The 21357-nt window shown below is 42.6% G+C and overlaps 1 protein-coding gene across 8 annotated transcripts in view; it reads left to right on the top strand.

Annotated features, from left to right (window-relative positions):
- The window catches only part of LDLRAD4 (low density lipoprotein receptor class A domain containing 4), a 335343-nt gene that overhangs the window by 73900 nt on the left and 240086 nt on the right, over nucleotides 1-21357 (top strand). Inside the window, exon 1 of one of the 8 annotated variants that reach the window (XM_036321969.1) lies at nucleotides 19530-19664. The exons of the other annotated variants lie outside the window; for them this stretch is intronic. The gene's annotated coding sequence lies outside the window, so the exon portion shown is untranslated. Of the gene's footprint in view, nucleotides 1-19529; nucleotides 19665-21357 lie in introns of those variants that run through there. 8 annotated transcript variants of the gene reach the window in all.

The raw sequence follows: 21357 nt of genomic DNA, 5'->3' as shown, positions 1-21357 counted from the left end.
ACTCCGGGAGATCAGTTCTGGATGTTGGTGAGGATGCTACTGAGGCAGGTGTGCTGTGGTTTTGGGGCTTGGGCACCCAATTAGAGGAATGCTGTGAACCTTCAATGTTGACTTCCTTTTTTAAAAGAAAAAAATATTTTTATTGATTTCAGTGAGGAAGGGAGAAGGAGAGAGAGATAGAAACATCAATGATGAGAGTCATTGAATCGCTGCCTCCTGCACGCCTCCTGCCGGGGATTGAGCCTGCAACCCGGGCATGTGCCCTTGACCAAAATCGAACCCGGGACCCTACAGTCTGCAGGCCGATGCTCTATGCACTGAGCCACACCAATAGGGCGACTTCTTAACTTTTATCCAGATATATGATGAGAACATAACCTGAAATAACTGGCGTAGATCTTGACAAAGTTACAATTTTTTTGACAATCTTTGAAGCATTGGGGCTTGGGTTGGCATTCCTTGTAACTCAGTTTTACAACCCTTCTGTGGCCTCTGTATAATTAAACTAGTCTTGATTTTTGGAAAATGGATCTCTTTGTGGACATATTAACTTAGTAGAGTGGGCAAAGGGAGAGGAGACATTATTTCTAGATTGCTTCTGGGAAGCTTTTGCTATGTATACGAACTGTAGTCGATCTTATGTGTTACTAGTAGTGAATGTGTCTGTGTGTTTTATCTAAGTCAGCAGTAGTTTGACCGATTATTTTATGGCTTCTGTTTCCCCGCTACCATCTCTGAACAGATACTGAAATTATTCAATTAAATTTAGATGCATGAACAGAACACCTACTCATGTGTAAGTTATGCAAATGAATGCAAATCATAAACAAATGAGCTGGCTGGACTGGGAGATTGTATTACACCAGCACTTGCCATCACAGAAGAAATATGGTAGTATAGTTATCTTATGGTTCATTTTTGAATTAGGATACTTTTTCACTTAAAAAGTCTGACTGCATCACTAAGAAGTCTTGGATGAATGTCACCTTGGATGAATGTCACCTCTCTTTGTTTTTTCACATTGCAGGTGAATTTTCAGGTGTCATTATTACTTCACTAGTCATTGTCACCTCTGCAAACATTCTTTGAAGCTACTTTTAAAATTTACCTTTAAACTTTTTTTTTTATATTACACTTTACCTGGCGTTCAGTCCCAGAAAATCATGTGTTAGTGTATTGAGTTATGCCTATCTTTTTAAGGGGTTTTGTAGGAGTCAGGCTCATAAGTTTGTGTGGGCAGGAGGAGTCCTTCAGTACAAGTTCAGTGGTAGCTCTCTCTAAATTCAGGTTAAATTATTTCTGAAGTCGAGATGATATTTGTTCTAGGGGTTCTCCTGTTAACGTGTGGCTATTTAAGTTTAATTCTATAAAGTAAACTGAAAGCCCTGGCTGATTTTCTCAGTGGTTAGAGTGTTGGCCTGTGGACTGAAGGGTTGTGGGTTTGATTCTGGTCAAGGGCACATATTTCAGTTGTGGGCTTGACCCTCAGCCCCAGTCGGGTGTGGGAGGCAACCAATGAATGTGTCTCTCACATTGATGTTTCTCTCTCTCTATCCCCCTCCCTCCCACTGTTTCTAAAAATCAATGGAAAAAATATCCTATGGTGAGGATTGACCAAAAAAAAAAAAAAAAAAAAAAAAGTAAGCTGAGAAATGTACACGTTAGGTGCTAGTTTCTACCAATGATAAAAGGGCTGATGATAGTCAAGGCGACTGTCACTTTGAGGCTATAGCCTGGGGGCACATCAGAAGGACCTGGCCAGAAGTGGCTTAAATAAGAGATAATTATGAGAAATAGTCTGTTCTTAAAAAGGCTTAACTCACTCAATTTGAATACATAGCAAGAGCCTGAGGATGAGGTCTGTTGTAGTTTAAAGTTGTTTTCAATAGGAAATCAAGTTATATAATTTTCTTTAGAACTGAGAGGGACCAAAGCTAGCATATATATTAAAAAACCTCAACTACAAGTGAGGAAATAGAGAGGCTAAGTGACTTGCTGAAGGCGAGACCCTTAGTAAGTGGTGGAGTGAGCCTTGAAGTGAGTGCTCTTTACTGCACCTGGGCCCTTTGAGACCTTGTCCTACACGGGAGGATGTGGATGAAGGACATTGAGAGGCCTTTTGAGGATGACAGTTTGTACGGTTGTTAGGAAAATTCTGGTTGCACACTTTTTATATCATAATTGATGTGAGGACATCCCTCCTTCTAGTTTGGGTGCTAATTGAATAGTAAAAAGTGTTTATCTTTTTAGTTTAGTCTGATAGGAATAGATGAGAGATTGTTAATAGAAGAATGAGAAATTGTCTGTACTAACAATAGATATAAAGGTGAATTCTGTCAGCTTTGTTCATTAGTCCTTAGAATATGCTCAAGAACAAAGAGGTTTGGTGACTGGTCACTTTTTAGGGACATATGTAAATATTTTGTAGTAGACAAGCACAGCGAAAATCAAACATTTAATCTGTAGCTAAACCCTTCTTGCCCTGAAACAGAGCTGTTGTGGAAGCTTTGTTTGCAACTGAGGAATTAAACCAACAGTTTTTCTAAGGGAAGCTGCTTAAACAAAAGTATCAACAACAGCGAGGCCCCTGTTGGCATCTGGACTTTGTAGTAGCTCAAGATATTTACTCTCTTGCTTGGAATTCTCCCTCATGTAGGGGCTTGTGACAAGTGTAGCCTTGCATAATGTGCCCAGCATCCTGGAAAGCTGGGATGGACCTCATGCCTGGGGAGACCCGAAAGTTGCTTCTTCTGTAGGATTCCTTCTGTAGAGTCATTCCCCCATCAAGCCATGCATGTGGAGATCACTGTGCCTGAGCCTGACGCAGGGAAAACCAGTGGCTCCTGCATTTGAAGCCTGGACGATGCTCCACAAGTCAGCCTGTAGTTGTGATATCCCGGGACCACTAGTCACATTAAACATAGCTTCCCATATCCAGGTGGCTTGTATGAAGCTTAAACCCATCGAGGAAGTAGGATGGATTGCAAGGGATCAACTGGCACCTTGAAATGTTTGGTATTGTCTATTTAGTGAGTTAGGGGGGTAGTGGTCTGGTGACTTCCAAGTGGGAAGATAATCTTTATGTTGTTGTTTTAGGTAATACCTGTTCTTGAACAAATAGCATAGCCACTGTTATTTCAATATACATATTCCTTCCCTGGCTGGTTTGGCTTAGTTGGTTGGAATGTCATCCCATACATCGAAAGGTTGTGGGTTTGATTCCTGGTCAGGGCACATACCTGGGTTGTGGGTTCGATCCCCAGTCAGGAGGTATATGGGAGACAACCGATCTAGGGATTTCTTCGTATTGTTTGTTGTTGTTTTATGGAGGGGGATTTTCTTTTGTCGGATTTAGTGCGTAGCTGCTATGTCGAGGGCTTTATGCTAGCGTTTCTCTCTTTTGACTCTTTATCTCGTGTTTCTATCTATTTCTCTCTTTCCTATTTTCTCTTTCTCTCTCTCTCTCTCTCTCTCTCTCTCTCTCTCTCTTCTCTTCTCTTCTTTCTTCTTCCTTCTTCCTTCTCCCTTCTTCCTTCTTCCTTCTTTCTTCTTCTTCTCTCTCTCTCTCTCTCTCTCTCTCTCTCTCTCTCTCTCTCTCTCTCATCAATAAAAAGCATATCCTTGCATGAGAAAAAAAATATATACATATTCCTATGATGCTATAAGACTTTTCCAATAGAAGTAAACTATATTGTATATTTTGATACATGTGCTTTTGATGATTGTACAAAAAGTTTTATTTGTTGCTTGTGTGAGAGATTGAGCACTGTACACTGACAAAAGCAGAAATAAAAAAGTCAGAGTCTTGGACCTCCAGTAACCACGTAGATCACTGAGTCCTTCATTTGCCTTGTACAAGGATAAAAACCTAAAGCCTGGGGAGGTTGAGTGACTTTTGCAGGACTGATTCGTCAGCCAGTCGTGGAGATGGGAGCAGAACCAGCACTCCCGCGTTCCCTGTCTGCGCTCCTTGTGTTCTGTTAGGTTGTCCTTGCTGCCTCCCTGAGGTCATTCCTATAGGGTTTGTGCAGCACAGTGCCAAGGTGAAAGGGGGCAGGGATAGAAGGCAGTAGATTCCTTCCACTTAGTCCGAGGGGATCTCAAAATGAAGTTTCGGGCTTCGGCTGTAAAGGAGGGAAAGGGAGCTCTGGAGAGGCTTCTTCCAGCAATTCCAGACTCCGGCTCAGCAGTGAGCAGCATCGGGCACACGGCCCCTCTCACCACCGGGCCAGGGGTCTTCGCCTTCCACGTGCCTCTCAGGGAATGAATGGCGCTGATGACTGACAGGCCCCATTTTGTTTTCTTAAGAAATTATAATAGAACTAATGGCAAGTACCCCTTCACTGATATTCATGCAGTTTTGATTTATAAACAGTATTTTATTATTTAAAAACAAAGGGCAGAAGTCACCCATGGTTCCATTATTTTCACACAACTATTTTATTTTCTGTGCATTTTATTTCAGTCTTTTAATATTAAAAAAATTAAATATGTGCTTTCTACAAGATCATTATCACATGGTTATGTGAAAAGTTCATGATCTTTGGAGGCGGACAGACCTGGGTTTGATTTTTGGGTATACCAGTTATGTGACTGGGTAGTTCCTTCACTTCTCTGCACTTGAGTTCCTTCCTCTGTAGAATGAGATACTAACTTACATAACTTCCTCTAAAGAATGCGATACTAACTTAAGCTCACATAGGATTTTTGCAGACTTGAGGGAGATACTGTACATGAAGTATATAGCCTTTTGGGGCCTTTAATGGTACATCATTCACTGCTTAATTTTTCTCGTGGGCATTTGTTTTTCATTTTGCTGCGTGGTCTGGAAGTATATTACCACTGTCTTTGATAAGAGAAGTCTCCATTCTCCCGTGGAGGGCTGTGATGTGGGGACTGGTGCCTATGCTGGCCAGTGTTGCTGCCTCCTCAGGTCAGCTGTCCTAGGCCTGTCCCAGGGGAGATGCCTGGAGTCAACTCTGATGATTTTTTGGGTGGATATGTGAGAATTGGCCATGAGATGAAAACTCAAGTGACAGCCGGATGAGGGAATTTGGTATATTTATTTCATCTTTATATTATCCACCACCTTACTCAAGAATTCCTTAGTTGTATTAACACTACACAGGATTGTTCAAGTGGGCAAAGGAAATGGATTGTCTTTTATTTTAATGAGAGATCTAGGCTGCTGGTGACTTCTCTATGGAGACCCCTGTCTGATCTTACATTTCTAAGGCTGAACACCTCTTATGATCAGAGGTGGGAGGTAGGAAGGAAGAAAGTGTGGTGAACTGGGAGTTGGCACCTAGTTCATCTCTGAAACCAGTTGGTAACTAGCTGAATGACTTTGAGCAGCTCACCTCCCTGAGTCTCAGAAATCCTCAGATGTGAGTACCTGGAGAAATGTGTGTCTTTTCTATTTTTACATCCTCAGCACCGGCGTGTTCCTGGCTGCAGTAGGTGCTCAGCAAATGTTTGCCCAACAGTTGAAGCGGGAGGTGGGCCCAGAGCCTCCCCCAGTGCGTGTTCAGAGGAATGCTGGCCTCAGGAGGGTGGGCTAAAGGAAAGATTTTTCCAGTCAGCTGAGTTTATAAATGCTGCCTGTTACAGCCCTTTCTGGAGGATTCTTCATGTAACTTTAAACATATTAGGGGCCCTAGAAGTTTGGCAGTAAAGAAAGCCTTAGTGTTGTTAAACCCAGAATTTCCTAAACGTATTTAATCCAAGAACACCCTTTTCCTCTAGCTCTATTTAGCCTAGAGGAACTTTTGCTTGGCCAGATGACTGTGAAGGAGACTTCCTGCTGGAACATTCTAGAATCTTGAGAGCCGGGGTGGGAGGGGTGGGTGATAGGAGGTTGTGGTTTAGTGCGCGCGTGTGCGTGCGTGCGTGCGTGTGTGTGTGTGTGTGTGTTAGTCCTTAAACAGGGCTCAAACTTCAGATTCTGAAATTAGACCCTGTGGGCCATGTTGTGCATCCACAGCACAAACAGGAACCTTGGGTGAGATGTATCTTTTGAGCTGAACTCCCACACGCAGAGGGCGGCGCTCCTCTTGTCCTTAGGGAACCAAAGGCAGTGGCGTAAAATGACCCTCTTTCTGTTGTGCTCGGGCACTTTTTCCTGTTTTTTTGCTCTAGCAGATTGTAGGTTTCTTGAAGTCAGGATTCTAATCTACGCTCAAGAAAACTCTGGGGCCCTGTGGCTGGTCACTCATCTCCCCTGGATTATTGAAGGCGCTAAGAGATACTGTGCAGAGGCCGGCTTCCCGCCACCTTTCTTCCTTCTCAGGGTCTGAGGTGGGTGCCTCTGAGGGCAAGCAGGAGAGTCCCCGTCCATCAGCCACAGTGGGTGGGTGTGGCGATGCCGGTGGACAGTCACTGTGTGGCCAGCTCTCCCCAGTGGCTGCTGTCCCCGGGAACCCATGCCCCTGCCCCCAGTGTTTCTCTCCACCAACTTTCCCTCCCAGATAAGCACATAGAAACGTGATTCTGTTGAGAAGTCGAAGCATTTGAACAAATCAGATGCTTTTGCCCAACCCTGGAATAAAGGCTGTAGTTATTTTAACAACAAAATCCTGCAGTCTTCAGCTATTTCTGGATGTAGACTGGTAATTAGCATGCCATGTGTAATTCATTGCTGTCTCTGGCTGTTTGTTTCCTTGTTCCAATGCAGCCCAGTTTGGGAGACTGGGCTTATTTCATTTTGGAAATGTGATTTTGTGGAGACCTCTAAAATGCCATCGTGAGATGAATGGTTTTCTATATAGTCAGTTTGCCAAACCTGGTGTTTGCAGCTCAATTATTAGTTTTCAGCAGCTCTGTAGAGGAGAGTAACAGCTTGCTAGGGTGGTATTTCGTTTCCAAGAAAACTGTTAAAAGCAACTGCTCGAAGAAGGATTGATGCTACCAGAGGAAAGTGACACTTCAGGAGAACAGGTAATTCTGGGATAGGTTAAGGAGGCTTTCATGGTTTACCTGTGTTAGTGTTGCTCATGGGAGAGATTTCACATTTTCAGTTTATATACTCACTGATGTGCATGGAGGCCAAATGCAGATGAGTACCTTTTGGAATTTATAGTGCTGGAATGAAAGGAAAATGCCTGAGTGGCTCTTGTAATGGGGCGCAGGGTGAGAAGGCTCCTGGAGGCCCCCTGTGGTCTCTGGCAGGACTTCCTGCTCGCTCCCCAGCTGCAGAGGAAAAGGGAAAATACGCAGTTACTGTTTCTGTTGGGGAGTGCTGGGACCTGCTGCTGACTGTAAAGTGAGAGCTTGGCCAGGGTCCAAACGGAAAGCATTTGGTTTCTTCTTTTTTAGAAAGATTTATTGGGGGCAGTCTTTAATAAATAGCCTGCGTCTCTAGATTTCTCCAGCACGGTGGGGCTCGCTCTCTCTGGCTGCTCAGCTGACTCTAGCGTTGCCAGCACGAAAGGCATAAGGCAGGTAGGAGTGCAGCATGAGGAGAGCATGTGTTAGATTGCGCTGTAAAGGCTCTCGAAGCCTGGCTGGCTGTCTTGGGGTTACCCATGTGTCTTCCCATGTCCACTGAAGGGGAAATAGGTGACCTTTGCTCTCTGAAGACTTAGCTTTTGATGAATGAAAAAAGGAGTTATTTTATGCATGAGCTAAATCTTTCTAAACTAATCCTCTGGCCCCTCACTCTCTAAGGCGCTACAAAAGAGAAAGGAGGCTGAAGGAAAAAAAATAGCCAAACAAAATAAAACTCTTTTGTGGATGGGAAGCACTTGTGTTCCATGGATCTCTTGATAAAAGGGTTTAGATAGATGAGCATAAGTTTCTACCAGTAAAATAATTAAAGTGGTCCTGATTGCTCCTTAAGATGATAAGAACTAGCTTCAATTGTTAGAGGCCAAGGAGCCATACAAAAACTATGGCCTAGACCTGCCCTGTGTGGTTGGAGTGTCGGGCCATGCACCGAAGAGTCGCATATTCCATTCCTGTCAATGGCATGTACCTGGGTTGCAGGTTTGATCCCTGGCCTTGGTCGGGGCATGTGTGGGAGGCCCGATTGAAGTGTCTCTAATATAGAAAAATCCCATGCACAATAAAAAAAAACAACCCCAAACTAAAACAAACAAAAAAAACTATGGCCTAAATAAAGTGTTGTTAAACAGTGCAGTTTGTTAGGCAGTTCCAGCCAGGGAAAATCATTTCTGGCAATTTTTAGGTAAAGGTAAAGCTAGAAGGTTTGAGTGCAGTCCTGTACTGTGCAGGGTAGATCCAGGCACCCCATCCAGGTGGGTCATCTTGGACCCAGCACAGAGGCTCTCATTCCAGGACCTGTGGTGGCTTTGAGGTTCCATGCTCAGCTCTAGTCTTGGGCACCTTAGATGTGCCTGGAGATCTGGCACAGGGCAGGCTGTGGGTCAGACCACCTGGAAAAGTGCTGGGGGAGAGGCTAGGAAAGGTGGTTGTCTTTCAGATTACCCCTGTGTAAGGAGATCAACCAGCTATTCTCCTTTGATAAACTGAAAGGTTTGAGCCCTTTTAAGTGTACCTAGTGCTGGCTTAGGCAAATGGATTCCATCTGTTTTTGTTTCAAATTATGATATTTAGGAATAATTTTCTGAAACTCCTTGTCATAGAAACAGACTTGAGGATAAAGGATTGATACCCCAAGTACTGTGAGGGAGGGCATATTAAGCATCCCTTGAAGATGGGGACACAAAAGAATCGTCTAAGGAAGGTGGACTGAGTTTTCTTATGCTGATTGGGAGTCTGGTATGAAAGCCAGCTATCATGTCATGTTTAAAAAGCTGTTACAGTTATTGTTTTATTTTTGATCAGGTTCACATGGTTCAGAAAGAAAATCTATTGTCAAAGGTATTAATTTAAAAGTGTACTTCTGTCTACTCTGTGCTCTTGTTCCCATAACCATTATTATTAGTTTCTTACTTATCTTTCTAGAATTTTCTTATGCATCTATAAACATATTTGAAAATACATTAACCATCACCACTCTCTCATTTTCCAAAAGGTGTCATACCAATTTCCCTGCACCGGGATGACAGTATTTAAGACTGAAATGGTGGTCCCATGCTTGCCATTCTGCAAAATGATTTGTTGAGCCTTTCCTTGCTGGAGCTATTACAGTAAGGCTATCTTACTGGACTTGTCAGTTGTCATGAGGTTTTAACTTTATGTCATTTAAGCAAATGCAGTGACAAACAAATGAAGGTGCTTTCTCAGTGTTAGGCCTTGGATCCCTCCCATAGGACAGACAAAACTAAATTCTCACGTTACCCACCGGCATTAACTACTTCTTTCATCTGAGCTCCAAGAGAGGAGATGCTGGTAGGCCTGCTTGGGCTTGCAAGGGGAACGGGAGGAGTAGGACATTGTTTGCTCTAAGAAACAACAGAAAGCAGAACCCTCTGCAGTGACAAGGAGCACTTCAGTTCTTCTTGTGCTCTGACTTTATTCGACTTGCTTACAGAATTTACCATTCGTTGGTTCATTTGTTAAGCCAACATTAATCCAACTAACATTTTTTGAACCATTGTGATATGTACAGTGTGGAGATCGATGTCTTGGTAGAAAACAAATATATAGGCGGACGTCCTTGCCCTCAGAGGTTTTACACTCTGAGCTGATCAGAGAGGCTGTGGGCACTGGTGTGGCGTGAGCAGTAAATTCTCCCTGAGGGCAGGGCGGAGGAGGCAGGCTTAGCTGGCCGTGCTCCTTCCGCGTCCCCTAGACGCCGCTTCTGGGTTTGGTCCTGGCCTTCCCTCCTCCACACAGGCCTGGGGTTTTGGTGTTTCATTTGCTGTTTCCATCTGGAATAACAGCTTCCAGATGGATTTTGATCTTCAGCTCAGTTTTGTGTTTTGGCCTGTTTTGGTTTATATTATTTATAGTGAACAGTCTGAGAAATGCTATTTTTTTAATCTTGAAATTAACATTTACTTTTGTTTATTCTTTTATATTACTTGGGAAACTTTGCAGACTCAAACTTTTGTTAAGATGATTTGGAAAGTTGGAAAGATACAGGTTTTGGAAGCAAAAGGATGAGAGTTCAGATTTCACCCCTTAGCATTACTGTGGCCTTAAATGAGTTATTTAACTCACTGAGCCTCAGTTCTCTGCTCCATCAAATGGGAAAAACAATACCGATCTGACCCAGCCGGTGTGACCCAGTGGTTGAGCATCGACCTCTGAACCAGGCGGTCATGGTTCGATTCCTGGTCAGGGCACATGCCCAGGGTTGCAGGCTCCATCCCCAGTGGGGGGCTGAAGGAGGCAGCTGATGAATGATTCTCTCTCATCATTGATGTTTCTACTAGTAAGTATGAAACCATAGGGAAAAACTTCCTAAGCCTCAGTTGCATTATATGAGTTACAAGACGTTTTTTTGACTGTGTCAGCCTAGGAATGAAAAAATTTGGTAATAAAATAATAGAAAACAATACAAGATTCTATTTGTGTGTGTTTTTCCATTGGTCTGTTTTGCATTCAGCTGTGGGGCTTGATCTACGTATGTAAGGATTTTTGATGATCAAGGGCTAAAGAGGGTCCCAGGCTTCATAGAATTTTGGGGCAAGTAGAAGGGATCTGTTATTTTATCCGTTTTCTGCTGTCTCTGGTCTTTGGAAGAAAGGACCAGCTTGCAAGACGTCTTGTGTCCTTATTTGTGCTGAGACCTGGGCCAATCATCACGCGATGTACGGCCAACCTGTTTGGGTGAGGATGTCAGCCTCCTCTGGCCTCAAGGAGAGGCCGGAGTCAGTTATTCCAGCTCTGACTGTGCCGCAAATAGCTCTCTTCCCCACAGCTGGCTAGCAGGCAGCATACTCAGTCCTCTGTGCCTCAGCCATGCGGTGACAAGGGAGCAGACGTGGCTGCAAGTGCCATCACACGTGCCCTTGAACCGTTTTCTTCCTGTGGCAGGAGAGTGCAAGTGCGGGCTGTTTTTCTCTCTGCGGTGACCCCGATTTCTCTGTGGTAAACAGTTGTTGAAGGACTGCCTTCCTCCACAGTCTTCCCTGCAGTGGGAACAGTTACTCTCCTTGGCACTTGTGTGTGCATTTCATTTGAACAAGAACATTTTGCACCTGTTGATGTACTGCTCTTTAATTGTTCACAGCTGTTTTCTTTGCTGCTCTCCCCCACCCCCCTTTTCTAAAGGGGAAGGACTTTGTGGAGAGTGACAGTTTCTGCCTGTTTTTGCCTTTTCTCCCTTTACCTCATGCCAATCCCCAGGGTCATGTTTGCTAACCAGAGGTGGCCCGCTCCTTTCCTGCTTTGAGTGGTATTTTACTGCTTGGGTTAAGGAAAATAATTTTTTTTTTTTTTGCAGTTTTTTATGTTTTGGAAGTCAGAAAGGGAGGGAAGCAAGAGGAATCATTATTATTAATTAGATGTGAGCAAAAAATATATGTAGTAATATCTCCTGAAGAGATTCAGCACAAAGTCAGTGTTTAAATGTCTGTTTTCAGGTTGTCAGTGAAAAAGCATTATCTTCAAGTGGTTTTGGTAATGCATATGGAAATCAGTGGGGCTTCAGGGGAAATACCTTGGTATGATTATGATGATTTTGGCATATTTCTTAATGCCTTGGGATTTCTCAGTTGCCAAGTGGCAGGTCAGAAGGGACACTTTAGTAAAAAGAGACTATTTTGACTTAACTAAATGGAATGTTTTACGAACTAGAGATAGTGGGAGAGACCAAGACGGTAGAGAAGGTGGAAGCTGCATTCACCTTTTCCCATGACCTCATCAAATTAACAACTAAATTTTAGAGCAGTCAACCTGAATAACCATCTGAAGACTAGCTGAACAGACATCCTATAACTGAGGTTATAAAGAAGAAGCCATGTTGAGAATGGCAGGAGGGGTGGAGATACAGAAGGGGCAGGGCACACACCCATGGTGTGGTAGTTAAGAAATGAGGGATGTCTCAGCTACAGAGGTCCCCCTGAGTCTCAACCCCACACCGGGCTCCCTAGCCCAGAGCACCAGTGCCAGGAAGAGGAGCCCATCTAACATCTGGCTGTGAAAACATTGGGGGTTCTGTTTGCTCAGGTGAGATGGAAGGCTCCTGGCAACCCAGGTGCCCTACAGAAGCAGGGCACAAAATCTTGCTCACAGGTACCCACTCTAGGCTCCAGCTAAGGGATGGTGGCTCAGAGGAGGCCGGAGTCATACAGGGAGAGACTGAATTGTGTGGTGTCGGGGAGAAGGCTGGCGGGATAGCTGCTAATGTCCTTGTGTTGAGTCCCTCAGATGCTGCCCACAGGTGCCATCTTTCCTTCTCAGAAGCCCTGCCCTACTCAGCTCGCACACAACTGTAAGATCTGCCAGTAGCCACCAGCCTGGGCCTGCATTGCAGCCTTTCTTAAAAAACTTATGAGGAATTCTGGGCAAGCTTTGGGTTTGCCAGAGACACACAGGGAGAGACTGAGTTGTGTGACATTAGGACAAGGGCCGTTTTCTTTGAAGGCCCGACTAGTGCCACTGTTCCTGTGTGGGGCCCTCCCCTCGTTGTGGCATTGGCTGAGCTGTATGGCTTTAGTGTGAAGGCTGTCTTTCCTTTTGCCCAATGGGCACCACCATTCCTGGGCTGAGCCTTCTTTCCACACAAACTAATCTTAATCTGCTTTAGCTTGATGAACTCTGCTCTTTGTCTTTTTTTTTTTTTTAATCTTTTTTTCTTTTCTTTCTTTTTTTTTTTTTAATGCTCTTTGTCTTTAACCTTTGGCATTTTGATGATCCTCTTTGGGTTCATCTTGTTTGGAACTCTTTGCGAGTCTTGACTCGTGTCTTTTTCCTTCCCCAGGGATAATTAGATGCTGCGTATCTGGGCTTTTTAACTATTTAAGTGCACTGTAAGGGCTTTTACAACAGTTTCTAACAGAAGAGAGAAGGTATCTGGATAGGACAGAGCTCCAAAGATGAAAGCAATAGTTCAATTTACCACAGAAGGTTTTCTGTCTATGGTGAAAACAGAATAGCTTGTAGACCAACTTTCCCATAAAGTGCTAGAAAAACTAGACAAAGTACAAAAACAGGTGGCCAAGACTTGAGGGACCAGGGTACTGAAGAGAAGGAAAGGATACTGGTCAAGCCCAACATTCTGTGATGCTTTTCCCCTTGAAGCATGTTTTCTGGTTCATAAGGGATCGGGGGTAGATATGCCAAGAAACCAAACAAAGTGTTTTCCAAGAAGCTGGGACCATTAATGGAGCTGCTGGCAGTCAGGGTGCCGTGGAGACAAAACTTGGAGTTAAAGCTGCCACGGCAGCGAGGATTTAAAAGATCACTATTGCCCTGGCCGGTTTTGCTCTATGGTTAGAGCATCAGCCTAAAGACCAAAGAATTGGGGGTTCGATTGCCGGTTAAGGGCATGGTCAAGGGCATGTTCCTCAGTTGCAGGTTCAAACCCCAGCCCCAGTTGGGGTGCATGTAGGAGGAAACTAATTGATGTGTCTTTCTCATGTCAATGTCTCTCTCTCTCTTTCTCTCTCTCTCTCTCTCTCTCCCCCCTACCCCCTCCATCTCACCTCCTTCCCTTCCACTCTCTCTAAAAATCAATGGAAAAAATATCCTTGGATGAGGATTATAAAACAAAAAGATCAGGGTCTTAGAGGAAAGGGGAATATAGTAACATGAGCCCAATAATCTGCACTGCTATTCTTTTCAATGCATTTGCTGACGTGTTAACATCTCAGAGACTAAGAAGTGAAGCCAAAGCTATCCTTAAAGGTTGGGAGGTGAAGCGGGCAATGTCAGGGATCCAGGGAAACAAAAATTGGAGTTCAGAATTTACCAAGGAGGAGAAGCCCTGTTAAGCACCCTAGACTTCCTGTTTGGGCTTGATCAGACCCTAGGAATAAATGTAAACTTGAAATAAGATAGCCTTTACAAAAGTCTGAAACTCAGCTTTGAACCAGTTCAAGTCAGACTGGATTATAGTGATCTTTCCCTAATCTAACTGCCTGCCAAATAAACCAAAAATAAACCCTCTCAGAAGGATGATAACATCAGCCAGAACCTCAGATTGTCTCATTAGTTTTTGATGCACAATATCTGGCATTCAATGAAAAATCAACAGGCATGCCAGGAAACAGGGCCAAATGATTAAAAGAAAAAAAATGAGTAACATTGATGATGAAAACAGCTACAGGTGATACAGATATTGGAATAATTAGATAGGATTTTAAAAGAGCTACCGTAGCCCTAGCTGGTGTCTTGGTGGATAGAGCATCAGCCTGTGGACTGAAGGGTCCCAGGTTTGATTCCAGTCAAGGGCATTGCGTACAGGAGGCAGCCAATCAATGGTTCTCTCTCATCATTGATGTTTCTGTCTTTCTATTCCTCTTCCTTTCTCTCAAAGATCAATAAAAATATATTTTATTTTTAAAAAAGAGCTGCCATAAATATGTTTAAGAAAGTAAGAACTTCACAAGTAAAATGAAATATATTTTAAAAAGGACTCAAATGGAAATGCTTGTAATGAAAAATACAACAAATGAAGACTTATGTAGATAAATTTGATAGCAGGTTAGACATAGAAAATTAGTGAACTCTGCAATGTAGGCCAATAGAAAATATCCAGACAGAAGCATAGAGAGGAAAAGGATTACAAAGATAGAAAAAAGAGCATAAGAACCATGAGACATGGTGAAATGACCCAACAGGTGTGTAAGTAAAGGGGAAATGATGAGAGGAGAGAAAGATTGGGGCAGAAACAATGTTTGAACTGATATTGGCTGAATTATTCAAAATTAGAGACATTAAGATGGAGACTCAAGAAGCTCTACAAACTCCAAATACAAAGAAAACCACACCTGACATATAATGAAACCAAAACACAAAGAGAAAGTGTTACAAAGCAGCCAGAGGACGAAAACAGACACATTATTCTTAAAGGGGTTATTATAAGACTGACAGCTGACTTTTCAACAAAAATAATAGAAATCAGAAGACAATGAATTGATTAATCTTTAAATTGATGAAGAAAATAACTGTCAACCTATAACCAAAGGACATTTTAGAAAAGAAAAGCAGAGAGAATTTGCTCCAGAAGACCAATAGGAAAAGAAAATTCTTTAGGCTGAAGGATAATGGTTCTTCCATCTGATGGTCCCAGATGGAAGCATGGAAATATCAAAAGAATTGAAAAGCAACAAGAACAATAAATATGTGGATAATTCTAAATAAAAATTTGCTACAGAACAATAACAATATTTTGTGGAGGTATAATGTGCATATAGTATTAAATACAGGACAATAGTATAAAAAGTGGGCGTGGAATGAAGGAACTTACATTGTTAAGAGAAGTTGTTGAAGTACAGATACTCTTCAACTTATGGTGGGGTTATGTCCTGATAAATCCATTGTAAGTTGAAAATACCGTAAGTTGAACATGCCTTCAATACACATACTGAACATCAGAGCTTAGCCTAGCCTACCTTAAACAAGCTTAGAACACTTACGTTGCTTACAGGGGGGCAGTTATTTTGAGTTTCATCTCAAGAGTAGTTGCCTTCCTCCTCCTCTTCCCACCAGAAGCAGGAGACACAGGTGGGCACTTCGTAGACACGATGGGAGGTGAAAACATAATATCCAAACAATGCTGGCAACACAGTTCACTGTAGAGTATTGGTTGCTTACCCTTGTGACAGTGTGGCTCACTGGGAACCATGGTGCGCTGTGGCTGTCCAGCATCATGAGAGAGTGTTGTACCGCGTATCACTAGCCTGGGAAAAGATCAAAATTTAAAATTTGATGTACAAGTTCTACTGAATGGTATCGCTTTCACAGCATCGTGAAGTCAAAAAATTGTGAGTCGAACCATCATTAAGTTAGGGGACTCTCTGTAGTAATTTATGTTAGACTCCAATAAATTAACAGTGTTATAATCTCTACTAGAGGCCCGATGTATGAAAATTCGTGCAAGAGTAGGCCTTCCTTCCCCTGGCTGCCGGCACCGGCTTCCCTCCAGCACCTGGGACCTGGGCTCCCCTCCTCCAGCCACTGGCAGGCACCCGGGACCCAGGCTGCTTCCCTCCAGCCCAGCTTTGTCAGGGGCCATCTGGAATGACATCCGGAAGACATCTGGTCTAATTAGCATATTATCCTTTTACTATTACAGATAGTAGTCAGTAAAATAATCATGTATAATTAATGTGGTGATAGAAGGGAAATTGAAGTGATAAAAAATACCTGATGAATCTAAAAGAAAATAAGAGGAGAGTTCAAGAAACAAAACAGGTGGGACAAACAGAAAGCAAATAGCATCCTGGACAGTTTTCACTCAGACATAATAATTACATAAAATGCAACTAGACTAGATACTTCATTTAATTGACAAAGATGGTCAGTCTGGATATTAAAAAACCCACGATTGTTGCTTACAATAGACATAAGTAAAGGGATACAGAAGGATTGAAAGTGAAAGGATGGAAAAAGATGTATCATGTGAACACACCAACCAAATGGAAGCTGGTGTAGCGATACACCAATATGAGATGAAGTAGACCTTAAGGCCAGGAGCATTGCTAAAGGTAAGCATTTCATAATGATAAAAGGTCAATTCCCAAGCAAGTTAATTTAATGTAAAGGCAGGATCTGTAACCACAAAGGATTAGACTTCAAATGACCCCTAGTTATACCCAAAGCTCTTAGGGGCAGTTTGTCAGTCAAGACTCCCAACTTCTTCAACCCCTAGGAATAATGCATACACCCCCAAAAGCAACATGCATGGAAGGCCCTCACTGCTCAGCTATTGGGAGTGATTTTTTTTATTTTTTAAAGAACAGTGTGTCATGTTTGTCTGAATTAATTATGATGAATTTACAAACAGTATCGCTCCACTGGGAGGCATCTATCATTTAAAAAATAGTTGAGTATCTGCTCCTCTGAATGATTTGGTCCATTTGTACAGTGTACCTGGCCTTTCTTCATGTCCACTGTTACGGTTATTGTTCTCTGACACAGGAGTTGAGCCCCTCAGAAGTGAGGCAGGGAGAGCGCCGGAATTTTCTCTTCTGGACCTCTGTAGATCAAAGAAAGGTGGAGTTTTAGAGGTCGATGGAAGTGGGAATTGAGTTTTCTCCTTGCACGGACCAAGTTCATGATTCACTTGAGACACATGTCAGTGTTCAGTGTAAATGTTTCTTCTTAACATTTATTACTGGATTATTTTCTCATTGTTAGTTTTAGATTTGCTTTTAATTTATGACCAGTGATACTGGCTTTCTATTTATGACAGTGAGAGAAATGTTTTTTTTTGTATGGTAGCCAAGAACTTTAATAAAACAAATGAATGAACCTCCTCCCCAGTTGCTCACCTCTGGGATTAGTGGTTGAAGAGGATGGTTTGGTGCTGTTGTCAGCTAGAAGTCAAACTTAGTGGTCACTTCTTCTCTGTTCCTAGTGCAGGAAATTTTGGGGGTACAGCTGGAAGAACTTGTCTTCATGTGTGGGCTCAAAGCTTTACTTTTCCGGGTGCTCAGGGTCAAAAGTCCTGTCCTTGAAGTCCTTCTTGATAGCAGGTACAGCTGCTTCCTGAAAGAGGTGTTCTGGTCTTCAGGGTACATCTGTGCCCACGGGAGTGCAGTAGTTCACGTGGGACTTGAGCCTGAAGCTGGTCCGCATGGGCACCACTAGGTGTAGGACCAAGAATTCTCCTTTTAAAGAAATGTATTTTCAGGGAAAAAGTGATCTGGTTTATACAAAAATAGCAAGTGTAGTTGATCTGGAAACAAACACAGAAGAGGACACTCAGGTAGCTGAAATTTTGGGCACTCTGACCGAAGTGACTTCTAAATGTGTGTATTTCAGGACATGATAGGTGTCTAACTCTAAAACTGGTATGTTTAATGCTCAGGTCAGGAGACATTCCATAGGATCACTATGTTGACCTTTAATAATTTTAAAATAATAATTTTATAAATAAAAGACTTCTGGACCTATGCCCCCAAATGTAAAAAGGGGTGAAAAACCAAACCAAACCAAAAAACTATGTATGGTTTTTCACAGACCATAAAAATGATTTTTGTTTTGACTTGGAAACAGTGGTATCCACATTGTTGCAGAATGATAGCCATTTCTTATGCTATCCTGAGATTTCAACTTTCTGATAATGTTACCAAAGTCTGATGATATTACTGAGCTCAAGTTTCTGAGGAGTTTGATGCCCAAGGTGCACAGAGAAGCCAGCATCCGAGGCAACAGGTTGTTTTTTTAAAAAAATCTTTTTATTGATTAAGTTATTACATATGTGTCCTTATCTCCACGTTACTCCCTATCCCCCCCCCCCACTCATGCCCTCACCCCCCTATTGTCTGTGTCCATTGGTTAGGCCTGTATGCTTGCATATAAGTCCTTTGGTTGATCTCTCCCCCTTACCCCCACCCTCCCCTACCTTCCCTCTGAGGTTTGACAGTCTGATTGATGCTTCTCTGTCTCTGGATCTGTTTTTGTTCATCAGTTTATGTTGTTCATTATATTCCATAAATGAGTGAGATCATGTGGGCAACAGGTTTTTGTAGAGAAAATATTTATTTGTCCAGTTGCCAAATGAGACTGGAGACAAGACTCAGATCAGTCTCCACTAATTAGGACTTAGAGCAAATTTAAAGGATAGGCCCTGGCCAGTATGGCTCAGTTGGTTGAGTGTCATCTCAAGGTCGCAGGTTAGATTCTGGGCCAGGGGACATGCCCGGATTGCCGGCTGGATCCCCAGTTGGGGGCGTGCAGGAGGCAGCCGATTGATGCTTCTCTCTCACATCTATGTTTCCCTCCCTCCCTCCCCCGTTCCTCCCTCTCTCTCTCCTTCCCTCCCTCTTTTTCTTCCTCTCTTCCTCTTCCTTCCTTTCTCTAAAATCAGTGAAGACATATATTTTTTTAAAAAAATAAAGGATAAATATAAGGTAAAGCTTTTTGTATATTTGTTGTCTTGGTTAGACAGCCTTGGAACTAAGTCATTGTAAGGAATGGGAAAGATGAGGGAAAGTATAAAGGAATTACAAGTTGGCAGGGTCTGACTTAGTAAGATCTAGGTGCCCGCCAAGCACAAATTACTAGATACCTCTGGCTCCCGATAGCACTAGGCTAGGGTGGAATTTTAGTTCCAACCACCTGCCAAGGTTAGTTGGAGTTCATTTGTTGGCTTCCTGCTTCTGCATAAGTCTCTGGGACCAGTCTGATTTGGCGTGGTCTCCTGGTCTTCTGGGCACTGTGAGGAGGCCTGCTGTTACCTCCTAAAAGGCAAAAACAAAACCAAAGCAACAAACAAACAAAACTAGGAGGAACAACAACAACAAAAGACCTATTAGAGTCTGGTTTCAGTGTTAGGGCCTGCTTTCAAGGAGGTAATGAATTTTATTACATATCTCATTAGAAGCTCTTCAGTAGTTTTCAAGTTTCTTATCTGCATCTCTGACTCTGCCCATCCTGATTTCAAGTTTGTATTAATTAGGAGGAATGTGCTGTGAAGTCCAATGTTGATAAAATTTCTTGTCTCTTCTTTATTTTTACTTTTATGCTACCTCTAGCCTAGGAGGGAGCCTTTTAAAAGAAAACATTTCAAAATGCATCCTCTAACTAGGGAAGAGAAATTTAAAAAAACAAGAAACAACCTCATTTGAGTCTGCTGCCTTTTCCCTGGGATTGCAGTGGGAACAGTACTCCCTCATTTTTTGGTAAGTTAGTTCCTTCTGATAAGCGGTTACCTTGACTGTGCTTGAACTCTTCCAATATCAGAGAACTCACCAAAGAAGTTGGCATAATTCTATTTCTGGAAAGCTCTAATTGTGGAAACCTCTTCTTTGTATAGAGGTGAAAAATCTGTCTTTGTAATTCTCACCAGATAAGCTCAGTGAAGGCTTGAGAAATACTGCTTCCTGCTGGTAGCATGGCATGGCGGTAGGGTTACAAGTAGGATATTTCCGAGTTTGAAGATGTTTCTTTTTTAAATATAGTTTTATTGATTTTAAAGAGAAAGGTAGGGACAGGGATAGCGAGAGAGAAATATCTATGAGAGAGCCACATTAATCAGCTGCTTCCTGCATGGCCCCCATTGGGGATCGAGCCTGCAACCTAGGCATGTGCCCTGACCAGGAATGGAACTGGGGACCTCTTGGTTCATGGGTAGACGCTCAACCACTGAGCAACATGAGCTGGACTGAAGATGTTTCTTGACCTTGTATTTCCTTTGACATATTGTGAATGCCCACAGCATCAGGTGGGCCATAGTCAAGCGTAATTCAAGAACACATTGCAAAGCCAAATGGGAATAACTGTGGGCTCCCTTCTGTATGGGATCGCCCAGGATGTGGCCTCTCTCTTTGTTGGCTATGCCAAGCCTTGCCTGCATCTGTGGGTGAAATGGTTACTAATTAATTAGGGGTGGGGGGAGTGCATTGGAGATAGTGAGTAAATGGAGTATTTTAGTGAGCCAAAATGAGCTCATATTTTAAATCAAGTAATTTGAGATATTTGATTTTACAGTTTCTTTTCATGGCAACCTTTTGTTTCCTGCTCTTCCTCCGCATTTATAAAGTCAGCAAACAGAGGAACCTAATTTTCACCCAGAGTATCCTTTAGGGTTCGGAGAGATTCAGCTCCCTGTATCTTATCTGGCCCAGTAGACAGGCTGTTTATTGAAGAACTGGGTTATTTTCTACCCCAGCACCTCTGTGTCGTTAGGAGCTGCTTCTCTGCACAGAAATCTGTTCATGATTTGGCTCCCTCTCTAGCTTCCTTCTGAAAGTTACTGCTCTGTGATTTCAGACATTTTCAAAACATGTTCCCCATCTATGACAGCGATTTTCAAAAAATTTTTATTGAATTTATGGGGGTGACACTGGTTAATAAAATTCTATAGGTTTCAGGTGTACAATTCTACAATACATCATCTGTATATTGTATTGTGTGTTCCCCACCCCAAGTCAAGTCTCCTTCTATCACCATTTATCCCTCTTCTACCCTCTTCTACCTCTCCTCACCCTATTTCCCTCTGGTAATCACCATATGTTGTCTGTGACTGTGAGTTTTGTTTTTTGTTTTTTTCTTAATTCCTTCACCTTTTTCACCCCTCCACCTCCCCTTCCCTCTGACAGCTGTCAGTCTGTTCTCTGTGTCTATGAGTCTGTTTCTATTTTGTTTGGTAGTTTATTTTGTTCATTAGATTAGATTTTTTTTAAAGTCATAGTTTGTTTGGCTTTTAGTGGCTACTTAATTATTCCTTTTTTGCACTCTATGAATCTCCTTCACATTTTCAGCAGTTATTTACAGTTCTGAATTAGTTTCTTTGAGTCTTCTGTTTTCTAGTCTTTTTCATACAATTTTACAGCTGTCAGATTTGGATGATTATAGTGACAACTCTTCTTTCAG

This window comes from Myotis myotis, unplaced genomic scaffold (genome assembly GCF_014108235.1).
Source record: "Myotis myotis isolate mMyoMyo1 unplaced genomic scaffold, mMyoMyo1.p scaffold_m19_p_9, whole genome shotgun sequence".
NCBI classification, from domain to species: Eukaryota; Metazoa; Chordata; class Mammalia; order Chiroptera; family Vespertilionidae; genus Myotis; species Myotis myotis.
Note: the sequence above shows the minus strand (reverse complement) of the source record. Positions and strands in the feature narration are given on the sequence as shown.